The sequence below is a fragment of the Parasteatoda tepidariorum genome, chromosome 12 (assembly GCF_982258835.1).
Source record: "Parasteatoda tepidariorum strain Cologne lab strain chromosome 12, Ptep-v5.0, whole genome shotgun sequence".
Lineage (NCBI taxonomy): Eukaryota > Metazoa > Arthropoda > Arachnida > Araneae > Theridiidae > Parasteatoda > Parasteatoda tepidariorum.
This window is the reverse complement of record NC_141766.1, coordinates 60,751,142-60,767,695: the sequence shown is the minus strand read 5'-3', so window position 1 is coordinate 60,767,695 and position 16,554 is coordinate 60,751,142. Positions and strand designations below refer to the sequence as shown.

Below are 16,554 nucleotides of genomic sequence, written 5' to 3'. Positions count from 1 at the left end.
ACAGCTTCCAATTTTCAACCCTTTTGGGGAAAATTTATTATAGCTCTGGCTAAGTTTACGTTACTATATAATCTTTTTTATTTTGTAAATTTGATTTAAAGTTATTTTCCACACCAACTCATGTGAATGATTCAAAAGTTTATACGAAAAAGAACTTTGTCCTAAGTCGCTCGTGGTGAAACTTTTGAAATGTTGGAAAAATTACTGAAAATTTTAATTGATTTAGTTTTTAATTGTCTACCACTCATTAAATATATAGACCCTTAATAAAAGATATTAATTGATGGAATTGATTTATCATTATTTTATAACCATCGTTGAACATCCGACATAATCCTGAGTTTACGACTATCAATGTTCAATTCCATAGAGCTGAGCAACTGAATTTTTAGAAATTTTGAAACCAATCCCGAAAACAAGGGAACTCTTAGATGGAGTATTTCGGGAAATTTGCCGACTTTTTGATAGAACTAACCTGCATTTCCGTTGCATAGAGAGGAAGATCACGAACCCCCCCCCCCACAGTAGGCTTGACGGCAAGAGGACTCTAACCCATGATCCGTCTACCACTGTGGACATTTTTGTCGACACTGTAGTCGATGCGAGCTGGGTGCTGCATATATACATTTACCCTCGCTATTAAAAAACTAAGAAATTGGCAGCAAAATTTTTAAAAGAGTATTCTTTGCCTTTTTATTAAAAAAATTTTATTGGAGAATCCCTGAAGAGTAGCAATTTAGAAAAAAGATAATTTAGTTTTCAAATATTCGTATAGAAATTGCAGTACCAGAATTTTTGGTAATTTTGGTAAGATTTTGAAGTTTCACCACTAAAGAGTTGGTTCGTTCGTTCGTTGTAGAATTGGGCGTCTGAGGCTTTACAGCCCTTTTCCCATTCATCCTGAAATTAGACTAAGAAACATACATGAGAAAAATAAAGTTTGGGGAGCAAAATGGAGTTCGTGAGATAAAAAAGAAAACAATGGCACTTTGCCATCATTAGGTAATAACAAAATTACAAGTAATAAAAAAGTACATGAAAAAATTAAAATTCAAGTACAATTCGAAAATAAACACTAATGAATATCTACAGTTTGGGAATACATACAAAAGGCGAGCGAGATTTATTTCAAAATTTAATATTTCAAAATATTTCAAAATGATTCAAAGATTTATACAAAACGGCACTTCGTTGCTCCAACTGGGCGGAAAGTCCATATATATCACGACGGAAAAGAGAGTTAAAATTGGTAATAAGGAAATTTCACTTTCAAGAAGTTTTTGGGATGAATGCAGAGATACGAACTGCTCCGGACGCGCCAAAATAATTCAAAAAACGATAAATGACTATGAGCAAAAATTTGTTTTTATTTGACTATTTTTGCTTACTTTTTAAAAGGTTTAGTATGACTTGACAAAAACTAAGTGGCGAATCATATAAGCCATCGAATTATTTAGAAATAGAGGGTGGATAAAAGCCGAATAAATTGAATTTATTAAACCAAGAATCGCAATTAATAAATTACTACTGGAAAATATTAATTCGCTGTCAGGAGCAAGTTGACATCTTTGTGAATGATACTAAGATTTTATAATGTATATGTCACGGCGAAAGACCGAAATCGGTGGTTGTTGACTTTCACCGGTGAATGTCGACAAACACCAAATACGTCGGTGAAAGATCGAATATTTCATTACATTCTTGTACATTCGGACCCTCACCGGTGTATGTCGACAATCACAGATATGCTATGGTGAATGTCCGAAATATTTATTACATTCGATTTTATATGAATTTATTCGTGGATATAATTACATTTATTCGATATTTTAACCCTACACTGGTGTTTTTTTAAGGTTAAGTGCCACTGTCCAGTATACATTTGCCCGGTATACCCTACACTGATGTTTTTTTTAAGGCTAAGTGCCACTGCCCGGTATACAGTTGCCCGGTATACCCTACACTGATGTTTTTTTAAAGTCAAGTGCCATTGTGCGGTATGCACTCACGGAAATGACCACGATTTCGGCACCGCTTGGCATTCTTGGCGAAAACTTTTAAGTCAAACCTGCTCTGTCGCCAAATTACTTTTGCGTAGCGTTTGTAAACAAGGGATAGAATTGTTTTCACTATTTAATAACAATTTTTTTCATTGTTTTTGTGTTTTCATAAAATCATGTAACTCAAATGTTAAAACACAAAATTCTCTTTGCAATATTTAGTAATAGTTTTTATTAAATCTTTCAAATTTAGTTTTAATCTGAACTTCTAAGCTGGAATTTAATTTTAAAATTTTATGACTGTGAAGAGCATTGACCTGATGACGTATTCTGATGCATTGATTGTATTGACTTGTTTGGAGTTTTCTCAGAAGTGTTTTTTATTTTCAATTTCTCAGTAAAAAAAATAATAATAATAATTAAATAGATAAATGAACTATTTTTTACTGATTTGATTTAAATTTTAATAAGATCATATTAGCGCGTTTAAAATTATAGTTTTTTTTAAAATTAAACTCCAAATTTATAATTGAAATACGTGCAATAGAAACTAGTGTTATACTTGCGAACAACTTTTCTTCGAGTTTAAGTGTTGTGAATTATGATGTAAGTTGACATTGTTGACAATGTAATTTTCTCGATAAATCATCTATAGATATTTTTTAAGATGCAAGCAATCACGGTGGATAAAACAAATCAATTAGGTTAAAAATAGCATAAATGCTAAAGAACAAATAAAAGCAAAAGTTCTGTTAGAGCCCTAAAATATAAATTATATTTTACTTTTATATATATACTAAAGTTCAGGTTGGTATAATCAAACTGAAGAAACAGAGAAACTCTTATGTCAAGGAACTGTAACTAATTTTATTATACATGTTTATTTAAGGTTTTAAAACTATATACAAAAGCATCTGAAATATATTTCACATTAACAAAATATTTCACTGTTGCCTTCTAAGGATAAATTATTTTAAATGTATAATTTGCTTTTGTATACCCATTTCCTAAGATGTTCCCCAATTTATTATTTGTGTAAAAATATCGATTTTTCTGTGAAGTATTTCTTATTATTTATTTTGAATCTACCATTAATTTTTTTTCTTATACTATTATATAATATCTTCATTGGTAATGTTATAAGAAATGGCACTCTTTTTTTAGTCGTATAATTATAAAATAAAACTTGGTTCTTGTACTTTATCACTTTTGAAATTGCATTTGAATAAAATAATGTTAAAGTAAATTTGATCGGATTAAAATTAAATAAAACTTTTTTTTTCTGAATTTTTATAGCTTTTGAAACTTTTAAAATATTGAAGTAGGGTCATTAAAATCTTCATCTTATTGAAAATGAATAAAATAATAAGGTTAAAGTAAAGTGCTGCGTATGATAATGAAATAAATATTTTTTTTTAAACTTTTAAAACTTTTGAAACTGCAAACAAATGAATAAAATTATAAGGTTAAAGTAAAGCACTTTAAATGTATTAATTGCTTTCTCAGGTCTATTTTTTCAGACCTTTCTTAATTTATTATTTGCGTAAAAGTATCGATTCCTTTGTAAATATTTCTTATATATATTTCCAATTGAAAATTATCACCTTTTTCTGATTAAATGTTTAATTTAAGAAAAAAAGATTTAATAAAATCACCTACATCTGAAAAAGTGATGCAATTTATTTTTTTTATATGTATAAAGTGCTTCCTTAACTCATTTCTCAAATCTATTATAGTTCATTATTGGCGTATCAATATGTATTTCATTATGAAGAATTTTTATTATGCATTTGGAATAAAAGAATTTATTTTTTTCCTAATTACGCATCTGAAATGCTGAATTTAGCGATAAAAGCAATAAGCAATTTTTGCAATGTACTGCAAAGAAAATAGCTTATATAAAATTTCCGTACATTTGAATTGGAAACTGAATGCAATATGCCTTAGTATATTGTGAGCACACAAGCCTTTATATATATAGTATAGTAAAGAATGGTAAACTGCCTTAGCAAGTAGATTTAAAAAAAAAAAAAAAAAATAGATTTTACACTTTTAAGAACAATAATAAAAAAAAACGAAGTTGAAAAATAAGATTTTTACAAGAATCTAGTTTTAAATAAAATTCTGAGACATAAACATTAAATTAAGTATGAATTTTTCATTCGAAACGAAAACTGCTTATAAAAAAATACAAGAGCGGTATGAAGATAGAAGTGAATAAGAAAGAAATTTATAAATAGAATAGAACCATCATTTTCCTACTCAATCAAGGAAATAGGGTTGCACGCTGTAGCAAGATGTCACACATAGATCGGTTGGGTTACCATATTCTCAATTTTGCGGTTTTCAGAGCGCTTATTCTCGACCGCGCCAAGCGGTGCCGAAATCGTGAGCATTTCCGTGAGTTCGTCCGGCACATATTTGCCCGATACTCCAAACACTGATATTTCTTCTAATCTATCGTCAGTAAGTATTAAAATATAGAATAACTATAAATATATCAAATAAATATAATAATATTAACGAATAAATTAATATAAAATTGGCTATAACAAATATTTCGGACATTCACCAAAGCGACCATGTGATTGTTGACATTCACCGGAGAATGTCGACATTCTCCAGATTTCGGTGTTTCACCGTGACATATACAATACGCACTGCTTCATGTCAATGAAATATTTATTGGCAATGAATAGTTTATTGTGAAAAATGGATTTATTCCTCCAATTATATTATTGAAAAGGTTTCACTATAATTTTTTTTTCTCTATTCCGAATCACTTTTAAGCCTGCATTTGGTTCGAGCTGAGCTTTTTATAAAGTTTTTGAAATTAACCGAAAATCAAATTTTAGCTATATACCGATACAGTGATCAACCGTTTTTTAAAATATTTTGTAGAAACCGTGGTAGTTGGCATCTCTGGTGAACATGGATTATCTTTGATTTTTTAGGTTCATATAAAAATAACTTTTCTAGCACTTTTTTAGCTTTGAGCTATTTATATATGAGAAAAAAAATACGTACTTTTGAATTGCATCAGGTCTTAAAGGGGTGTTCAATTAAGATATATTTATTCATGCTTGCATGAGTTAGTTTGTTATTTTAAACAATTTTTCGTGAATTAGCTCTTTTAACTTTTAACTTGATAAATAGTTGGAAATTGTCAAATGTTTGCGATTTTGCAAAGTGTTTAGTACTCTTTTATTTCTTTTACTCCTTATTTTTTTGCTCTTTTGTTAGGTATGAAGTATGTCGAAAATTGAGGAGAAAATTTATTCCCAACCATTGAAATAATAGTAATTCGCATTTGAAGGTGTAGCTAAAAAGATAAATTATTTATTATCCTAATTTAAATATCCCGAGTTGAGTACTCGAGTTAACTCTGGATAATTAGGTTTAATACTGAGGGGAAGTATACTTTTAATGTATTATTGCAATTAAAATAAATCTGGTGGTTGTAATTTCCTTCAATAATATGAGTTGTGTATAAATTGTGAAACATTTGTGTGCTTTAAATACATAGAACCCATATAATAAGATAAAAATACAAACAAAACAACGAAAAAAATAAAAAGTAAACATATTTTTTACAGGTGAAGAAGAAAAACTGCCAAAAACAACGAATTTGTTGTAAAAAATTTTTTGAAAATTTAAAAAAAAAAAAAATTAAAAAGCCAGAAGCCAAAATAACAAAAAGATATAATCTCTTCGTTAGATTACGCAATTATATCCGCAAATTAGAGTGCTTTCTAATATAGTATTAATATAACCAGAGCAAAATATTTCAATACGTTAGTCGGACAAGCACCTCCCCTCCCCCCCAAAAACACGATAGGAAACTAAAACGTATGAAGGAAAAATCACAAAAATATAAAAAAATGCAAATTAAAACAAAAATTCCAGAAAAATATCAAATAAAACACAAAAGAATCATACAAAGCAAATAGCGAGATCAGACATCTATTTACATACTGACACCTTGCCAAAAATGTTTTAAAAATTTTTTCGTTACTAGTTTGTCAGATTACAAAATATGAAATTAAACCGTAAATTAGGATAGTGAGATGTATTCTGGAGCGTTCTTACTGAAGTACAGAACCGCATTCAATTTGTTTTTTACCTTGGATTGGCCCGAAACTGGATTTGCGCAAGGTAAGTATCGTATTATACTGGAATTTAGTATTATACTGGATAATTTAAAGTTTTTAACTAATAAAAAGTCTAATTTTTAATTTATTTTATTAAACGTCGCATTTTAATTTTGATCATTTAAAAGAATTTATTAACTTTTATTGAAAAAATACTTTATTAAATATTCGAAGTTTTTTAGCCACTGATTTTCCCGAATTAGATTTGCACATAAAAATATCAATTTAGATAACGAATAGAAAGCAAAATCTTCTGGAATAATTTTAGCTCGCAATTAACTCAATGATTTTATATAGAACTTAATTAGAATAATTGGATATCCATTGTTTTTAGTCAAATTTGTCTATTTGTTTTTTGGATAAATACATATTACTAAAAATTCCTTTAATTATATTTATTTTCTTAAAAATAGTACTTAAATAATTGCTTTCAGAAACTTTAGATTTCCCTGCAATTAATTTATTAATAATAAACTTAAAATCATTATTTTTCTCGTTTAAGTCAACAATGTAGATATTTTCCTCTTTTTAATACTTGAATTTTTAAAAAAAATTAAAATTGATATTATCGTCATGATTACTAAACAAGACCAATTCTTCAGTGTTAATACTGTATAATAAAATGGTTTAATTTAAAAATTAATATTAATTAAATCGTCAATAAGTCTAAAAACAAATGTAAATCTTAGAGAATATTTTTTCTTAAAAGTGCAAAAATAAATAAACCTGAAATGACGATTCTTATGATATTCCATAGACTTGAAAGAAAAATATTTTTCATTATGAAGTTAATTATTATATGCATGTATATTAATTAGAACTTCAAAATATTATTTTGTATTTTTCTTGAATTTTCGTTTTATTTTGTATTTTTGAGTTTTTTTTCCTTTTATGTTTTATTTCCGTATATCGAATTTTTGGGTCGCATTCATTTCAGCGATAATCACTTCATCGACAGTCCGTTTCATCGACAACACTTTATCGACAGACCATTTCATCGACTAAGTCATTTGGTCGACAGGATCATTTGGTCGGCAAGTCATTTCGTCGACAGGGTCATTTCGTTGATAAGGTCATTTCGTCGACGGGGTCATTTCATCGACAGAGTTATTTTCGTCGACAATTGGTAGAAAAATTTATTTCGTAGGCAAAGGCATGCGTAATTTTCAGTTCCAAAATTATATCATTGATTCCTAATTTACTTTTTCTGATTTAGATTCATTTATTCATTGTCTTCTTTTTACTTGTTCTTTTCATCCTTCATTCACTTGCTATATCACGAATCATTTTCAGTCGTTATAGCAAGTGCCTTTGTGTTGCTAATCTATAAAAATGTACGAGCTTTAACAATGAAACAGTTTATCTGCGAAATAAATACCTGAAAAATACAACTAGAGCTCACAAAAGTTTCGTCTAATTAACTGAATGTTCAACTGAAGGAAAGGCCGTTATGAGTTTTTTAAAAGAAAAAAATGCTTTTTTTAGAGCAGTTGGAACAATACACATGATTAAAGAATTTTGCTTTAGTCTAATAATTAAATAATAGTATTTTTTTAATTAACAATAAAAAAAATTTAGATTAAATGTCTAAACTAGTATCGGAATTACGCATGACACTATCACCGAAATGTTCATACCGACAAAATAACCCTGTTGACGAAATGACCCTGTCGATTAAATGACGTTGTCGATGTAATTACCATGTCGCCGGAATGACCCTGTTGATGAAATAGCCATGTCGACGAACTATTGTATGAACCATGTCGACGAACCATGTCGAACTCACACTATTGTATTTATATATTTTGTTTTGGCAATATTAATATAATAATAGAAGACATTATAATTTGAGGATTTAATCATGTCAAGTAATAACTGGATTAGATCCTTTTGTTATTCTGTTTTCCGTCTTTTTAATTCTTTAAAAAAAATTCGTTACTTATGATAGCTTTTCTTATTCTCCTTTAAAAAATGTTTTTCCTTTTCATTTCTCTCCTTATTTTCTTTGTACTTTATATTTAATGTATCACATTTTTATGTATTATTTTTTGTTTTGTAAATTTGATATAAAATTATTAAATCATCAGAATAGTACGTAAATAGGAATACAATTTTCAAGACTCACCAGAAGTGAATGAAAAAAATGATTTGAAACAGAAAATGTTTAATTTCCAACAAAAAATGTGAAATAAAAATGATATACAAAACTAGAAAACCATGGGAGCAAAGATGATGAAACCAAACTAGAAAAACCTCAGTAGTAAAGAGAGGTAAATCTGGACGAAGTATATTTCGACACGCTTCGGAGAAGGGATGATTTATATCGAAAGCAAGTGATTTGGCATTCATATGAATAGAATAAAATTCCAGGGCAATCACTTCAAATCAATTTAGTTTCTTCATTCACGTAAGATGAGTCTTGGTAATAAACTCCAATTTTTGAGTGTTCGAAACATGACGACTTTCAATACCATCTTCAATATTTTGAAGCAAACGGTGTTTATCAATTATATTTATCAAGTTTATCAAGTCATCAAGTATGAAAACTATATTGTTTCTTTAATATATGTCTTAGATCAGCGCAAACATTTTGATGTCTTTAAAAATAAATGAACTACCAATTTACTGTTAATGATAGGAAAATTACAGTTCCATTTATGTTTTTAAGCTGAATATTTTTTTTAATTAAGTAACATCGATACCAAACACACATCAAATGGAAAAGCTTTCTATTAAATATTTTTTTGCTAAGCAATGCTCAAGATCCCGGCTCAGTTATCCTGAGATGATTTTTTTTCCATCCAAGTATTCCTCCCATTCCTGTGATCCAAATATTTGTTTCCATAAAAGTTCAAAATTGAGTAAATTTCAGCTTAAGTAAATTACTGCTTCAAACCACATTTTATTCTTTTCTATAAATTTTTTGAGCAAAAATATTTATAAAGACATTTTTACAGTTTTTAAAACATGGTTCCGGTAGGCATTGTAAATTTTAAAAAAGTAGAAACGAAAATTAAACAAACTTCGATTATTTAATTTCTATGTAACCACTAAAAATTGTTTTCTGAAGAAAGTGTATATGCATGAAAATTCCGGCTTCTAAACAACTTAACGATAAAGTGGTATTTTAAATTAGAAATATATTCTATCATTAACCTTAATTTACTACTACAACTAAAAATTTTTATGGACAGCGGGAACCCTTTTAAATAAAAGTTTTTTTCTTCTTCTTTTTTTTTTTTTTTTTTAATTATATTTTTTAAATGTGGGCATTAACGCTTATATCAAACTTAGAGAACTATCACCAGATGGCAGCACTACGAGTTTCGCTAAAGATGGAAGGCGAAGCTACTTTTCCAGAGAGTTGAAAACCTAACTTCCCAATGAAAATTATCGTAAGAGGATAATAGACCTCTTCATTTTGCTTTTTCCTAAGAAAAAGTATATTAGAAATCTCTTTCATGTTTTATCGTAATTTCAATATCAGTCTTTTATTGCGTTTTTAAGTGTTTCGCGCAACTTCCCACTTAAAGTACTGTTATTACCCATCACTAACGCATTTTTATAAGTCTCGGTTTCTATCGAACATTTATCCAAAAGATTAAAAAAGGTAACTCAATAGCTTTTTCTTTAAAAAAAAAACTTATTTCACTGAGGATTAGGTGATTACCAATGTATATTAAGAGCATAGGTAATTATTTTTTGATATTAAACTATGCGTTTGCAATTATATTTCGCCATATTCTAGAAAAATTTAAAAACTGGTAGAAAAAGAACGAGAAAACAAAATGTTTGATCCCCAAATATATATACAACAGACTTGAGTTTCTACTTTTAAGGCTAATAAAAAGAACATTGTAACAGCTTTGTTAAAAAAAAATTTCTACTCCTTTTATATTAACAATTATTTTTCAGAAACAAGATTTTTTTTCTTTTACCATAATACATGAATATTATAATAACTTACACCAAGGGGGTAAAATTTTTCAAAAAATGAAAAACAAACTTTTTTCTATATTTCATAGTTTTGAGATTAGTGTACAAAAATATTGAATTGATTTTAGTAAAAATACAAAAGCAATCCCAAATTAATAGCACAAGGAAAAATGTTTGTTTTGTTCTGTTGCATGAGATCTTTTTTTAACAGATCTAAGACAATTTCGTATCGTTGATTTCAGATCTACAATCAGTTTTTCTCTCAAAGTTTCTTTAAATAACAATTTAGTCAATTTCTTGTCGAAATTTACAAGTTTAAAAATGTTATATATAACAGGGGGTCACATAAATGTTGTGACAAACTTCTAAGGGTATTTGGGCCCATCATCGGGATTAGAAGTGCATAGGAACCCATGCCTTGAAAAGTCGTCGTATACGAATAGAGGCGCTCCCCTCCTAGGTGCTCTTCTGAAGAGGTCGGAATAGGAAAACTCCCCTAGTTTTCAATCCTTTTGATGCTCCTAACTTACTCCCCTTTCGCACTTACGTGACTGCCTGTTATGCATAACGTTTCTAAACTTGCAGATTCCGTCAAAAAATAAAACAAAAATGCATTTTTAAAAAATTCATAGCTATAGGGACCAAACTAATTTCAGATTTGAAATATCCTCGCAGTCGAATTAGGAAAGATCAAGTATTTGTATAAGTGCAAATAAATAAATAAATGAAATTTCCCAGTCTAATCGATACAGTCAAAATTTACTACACTTTTTTCAATTTTTATTATTTTTCATTTTTTGGCTCACCACTGCATCAAAGTTAAGGGCTCAATAACCAAAAACAAAGTTACATGAAGTGATAGCATTTCACAAATTAAAGTGAAATGTAAACGTTTTTAGTTGTTCAAAGAAAATGCTAATTGGTTTTAAAAACATTTATGGTCGCATTTTATTAAATACTCACGCGTTAATTTAATCCAATAACATTCTTAAATTAAAACTTGATCAATATTGAAATATTGCATTCTTATATAAAATAACTCATTTTAAAGATCTAATAATTGTATTTTGATAAATTAGTTGAATCATACTTTGTAAACAACAATCAAAACGTCATTCCGAAAATGGTTGCTTAAAGTTGTTATCATACCTTTAAATAAATTCCATAAAAAAAGCTATTTTGATAGAAACACTGTTGCTACAAACAGAATAGGTTAAAACAATATCAGAGTTTTAGAAAAGAAATATAATTACTTCTCCTACTGAACAAATGATGTAATTCGAAGTTTATATAGATACAGCTTTTCAAAATAAATATAAAATTGAATTCAAAAATGGATTCTTGTCATTGGATTATTTGTATTATATTTATGAACATTAACATTGACCTGTTTTAGTACACTTAATTTTTAAAATAAATCGATGTTTACTAAGCTGTAAATCATTCTGTACATGACTCGTTTCATGTCGAATAAAATATGAGTTAAAATTTATAAAAAAAATAATTTGAATTAACACACATAAAAAAAATTTCTCATGAAATAATGTTACTCGATGCATTACTGAATTATAATTATATCATAATTCAGATTGGTCACACACGGAATCTAAGGATATAAATTTAAAATCACAGTAATGCATTTACGTTAATAATTACTTGTATAGTAAGAATTTGAATACAATACAAATAATTACTAACGTAAATATTCAATCATATATATTTACGTTACAAATTTCCTGCATGGTAAGAATTTAAATACAAGTAATTATTAATGTAAAGATTCAATGACATATATTTACGTTAGTAATTAGTTGTATAGTAAGAATTTGAATATAATACAAATAATTACTAACGTAAATATTCAATCATATATATTTACGTTACAAATTTCTTGCATGGTAAGAATTTAAATACAAGTAATTATTAGTGTAAAGATTCAATTACATATATTTACGTTACTGATTACTTGCATAGTAGGAATTTGAATACAAGTCATTATTGATATAAATATTCAATCACATATATTTATGTTACTAATTACTTGCATAGTACGATTTTAAATATAATACAAGTAATAATTAACGTTAATATTCAATCACATATATTGATATTAATAATTACTTGTATAGTAAGAATATGAACACAAAACATGTAATTATTTACGTGAATATTCAATCACATATATTTATGTTAATAATCATCTGCTTTTTAGAATAAAACTTTAAAACTTGTAAGAATAGAAGATATCTCTTCGTTTAGACTTCTAAAATTGTTATATTAATATCTCATTTCTAAAATCTGATATCTAACAGCCACCACATAGACTGCTGACCTTAAAATTCCTGCCACAATTATCAAAATAAACATGATGGATGGGATAGGGGCCGCTGCGCGACCCAGGTGCCCAGCTCAAAGATCAAAAGAAGAAGAAAATCTTGATATGTTAAGGTATGGTCACAAATATATTATTAAAGTATCAAAGCGTCTATTACTTATATCACCACTTTTTAAAATCTGCAATGTTTTCACACTTGTTGTTAACAATAAACACTAACCAATAATGATGGAAAATTATATGGGTCATTCTCACGAAAACTGTCATTTTTCAGTTCATAAAATCTCAAAAAAGTAAAGTGAATAAAAAGCTCTGAAACTTTTCATATTAATAGAAATATGTAATGGCATTATAAAGAAAGTATATATCCAATAAATTATACTTAATACTTAAATTAATTAATTAATTTCACTATTTAAAAAGTGAGGGAATGACATTTTATTTTAATACATGTTTTTCTCTAAGTTACAGCTACCTCAAGTTTGAAAATGATAACATACTAAGTATATCTAATATTTATTATAATTTAGTTTTATATATTTAATAGTTTTTACAGGTTTGGGAAATAAAATTGGCTGCCACGATTGAACAAAAAAAAATTTCATAATATACTCATCTTGAATCATTCCCTCACATCGCATCATTCCCTCACTTTATACACTAGTGAGGGAATGACAAATTTAATAAAATTTAAAAATAACAGTTAGGCATAATTAATTTCTGAAATCAATCACATACAATTATATTCATACAAGAAAGCAACACATAATTATCTATTTTCTCGATGAAGTTGTATTTTATTTTACTCTAAAAAACGACATGAGGGAATGATAAATGTAAAATATTTTGCCTGGTTTGATTCATTCAAATTTACTCCACAGCACAGCTTCTTTAAGTTGAAGATGGAAACATACTGCAATTTTGTTCTATGTTAACTGTTTTAACAATTTTGTTCAGTTGTTAACTGCTAAAGTTTTTATTAAAATATTTTTATTCTAAGAAGATTGCAAGTGATAAGAACATTGTTGTGAGGGAATGATGCGAAACACTAGGGACAAAGTTTAAAATAGTGCTGTGTTAATATTTTTATCAGAAATTAAATTTAAAATTGATTTTCTGAATTCCATATTTCAATATTCTGAAATAAAAAACACGAATTTGTAAATTTTTTTTTAATTTCAAAAACAGTTTTTTCTTTTTCTAAATCAACAGTGGGGACTAGTGAGGGAATGACATATTGGTATATTTTAATTACCCAAAATAAATAAAAAAATAAAAATTGATAATTTTATTTTTATTCTTTTAATAGCCTGCATTCTGAAGGACACTTTCCCTGAATTTTTTTTTTCGTAAGTTGTAAAACAAACATAAAATGTACTGGGGACATGAAAATGACTGTTTTTGTGAGAATGACCCATATGCTTTTAAACATTTATCGTTCTACTAATCGTTATGTATTATATACAGCTAAACACTAACGATGTGAATTGCTAGAAAATAGTTACATCCTTCGGTCTCTATTAATTGTAGATTCCTACGCATTTTGAAGCACTTTTATACTTAGAGTTATGAAGCTCTAATTGCAAGCAAAAATATTTTTTGGTATTTTAAAATTATAAAAAACAGTCTATAGTCACTAACAAAAATCTATTAAATTATCGAAATTATATTTGTACTGAAATATAAAGTTCCGAAAATGTATTTAATTTTTTTGAACTCATATTCAAAAATTTATCTATAATTGATTTTGTAAATTAAAAAATTTCAATAATGAATGACTGATTATCTTAGATTTGAATAACTGCAAATAAGTGCAAATTTTAAACAATATTATGTGGAAGTGAGTTGTGTTTCGAAAATTTTACCTATAACGCAGAAAAAGACACCGATATTTCATTTTTCAAAACCATAAAATAATAAAATGCTAAATATAATATTATTCACTTACTTTGACCAAAATTAATACGAAATAATGAAAAAAGTATGATAAATATTTTTAATAAAAGTTCTGTGTCAATGATTAATGATAAAAGGATTAATAATAAAAGATTGGTGAATACAAATTGTCATTTAATACATAACTTTTCTTTAAAAAATAATGATTGGTGATGTACTTAGATGTTTCAAAGTATTAATGAAGAATGCGATGAATTGAAGAATTTAAGAGGCATCTAAAAATAAAAATTTCAAAACTTTCGCTTCTACTTTTCATTATTTTTAATGTTTCACTTCCATATACTTCATTTAAGACATTTTTAATGTACTTCTTATCTTTAAAATTTAAGATTTTCCCGCATGCCAAATGGTTTTTTATTGAATTAAATCTCGAACATTCATAGTAAAATAAAATTTTCCTAGTCCTAGCGTTTTGATTTTATTGGGCAATTGGGCAGTGAAGCGACCCCTTTCCTATTCATCTGGAATTTTAGCACTGTTTTGGTTAGGCATTGAGGTAAGCAGGCAGTGGAGTTGCTTTTATGCATGTTTCAAGCACTTTGCTAGAATAACTAAAAGGAATCAAGAAATAAAACGAGCAGCTTGCTCTAAACTGTGTTTGTTTGATTTTGGAGTAGTTCAGAATTGTATCAGCATGAGGAAACGTTATTTTCAGAAAGGTTGATGAAATTATTTGTTTTGATAGTTATGATATGAGGCGTCGGAGGTGAAATGTGCAGCTATTGGTCTGTAGTTTTTATCTTTGATATAATTTTCAAATTTAAAAATTTCATTAAAATTTGCTGTTTTGCATTTTATGGCTTTATCAAAAAAATCTGCGTTTAGCTTGTATATATGCTGTGATAGAGTTAGTATTTTTAGGTCTGTATGTATATTGGTATTCCGGATGAACCATCTTCCACGGGTCATTTTTCTAAGGATCTTGCTTTGGCATTGGTTTAATTTCTTCAGTAGATGTTAAGGTATCGTTGTTCAGGTAGGTGAGGCATAGGTAAATATTGGGTGGATCATTGCTGTTTACAGTAGCTGCTTTAGTTTAAGTGACATATTCTGATTATATATTAATGGTTGTATGGCTATTATTGCTGTATAAAATAAAATTTTATAGCAATATAAACATAATTCACGTTTTTAAATTGTCTAAAAGAGCGGTAAGGCGAAAATTGCTTCAATTTTCATGTGGGAAATAAACTTTTTTTTTGTACTGAGATGTTATCCAATGAAAATTTCGAAAACTTGCAAAGTATCTGTTAGGAAACAATACTAGAGAGCAGTTTGATTTAAAATTACCAAATGGGAAAGAGTTTGGCTTATCCTTTTGCTGAAACCAATGTATAAAATAATTTAACCCATCAGGAGGAAAAACTCGAATGTACTTTTTTCAAAAAATAAATAAATAAATAAATAAACACTGATATCTCAATCTTTTCCTTTTTTGTAATGCCCATCTATCTAGCTAGCACTACATGTTTTCATTTAGAAAAAAAAAGTCCGCTAAGGGACAGTCTTAGCAGCATAGGTAACAACTTTTACGAAATTTTTATAACATTTCATTTTATATTGAAATTGGGAGCAGAAATTATGCTTTCCTATATATTTCTTAGATTTCTAACTACATTTAAATTTAAAAATTATAAATTTACATAGTAGATTTAATAATTTTACTGATGTAGTTTTACAGAATACCCGCGGTTTAGTAAATTTCTTGAAAGGGAAGCAAAAGTTAAATATATTTAAATGTTTTAAGCTATCAATAAATATTTAATTTAAAGAAATATATATAGGTGAAAAAAAACTCTAGGATAATGTCGTAGTTTACAAAAGAAAGATAAATTCAATCGTTTTTCAGTAGGCTTGAAAAATCTTATGTACCTCTCACTTTTCCAGCTCATAAAAACACTGATGATGTAGGTTTAAAAAGAAAATCATCCGTGCATTTACTTTTATTAGTAAATTGAAAGAAATATGCAGATAGTGTAGAAGATTACATCCCCTTCTATCAGTTACAAACTTTTTATTGCTCACCACTTTTTGCATTTTCAGGCGTATGTAACATCATTGATTGATGCCAAGGGTGCCACAGGCGACTAAAACAGTAAAAAGTGGTAGAAACTCAATTCATTTTTGTTTATTTATGATCTCTTTAATAATCGGGCATGCCTCAGGCGAGAAAAAA

General features: G+C 27.7%; 1 long non-coding RNA gene across 1 annotated transcript in view; it reads left to right on the top strand.

Moving 5' to 3' along the window:
- Positions 1-16,554, top strand: part of LOC139427158 (uncharacterized) — a 60,593-nt gene that overhangs the window by 25,844 nt on the left and 18,195 nt on the right. Inside the window, exon 3 of the long non-coding RNA XR_015430846.1 lies at positions 12,400-12,535. This is a non-coding gene — a long non-coding RNA (uncharacterized LOC139427158). The remainder of the gene's footprint in view (positions 1-12,399; positions 12,536-16,554) is intronic.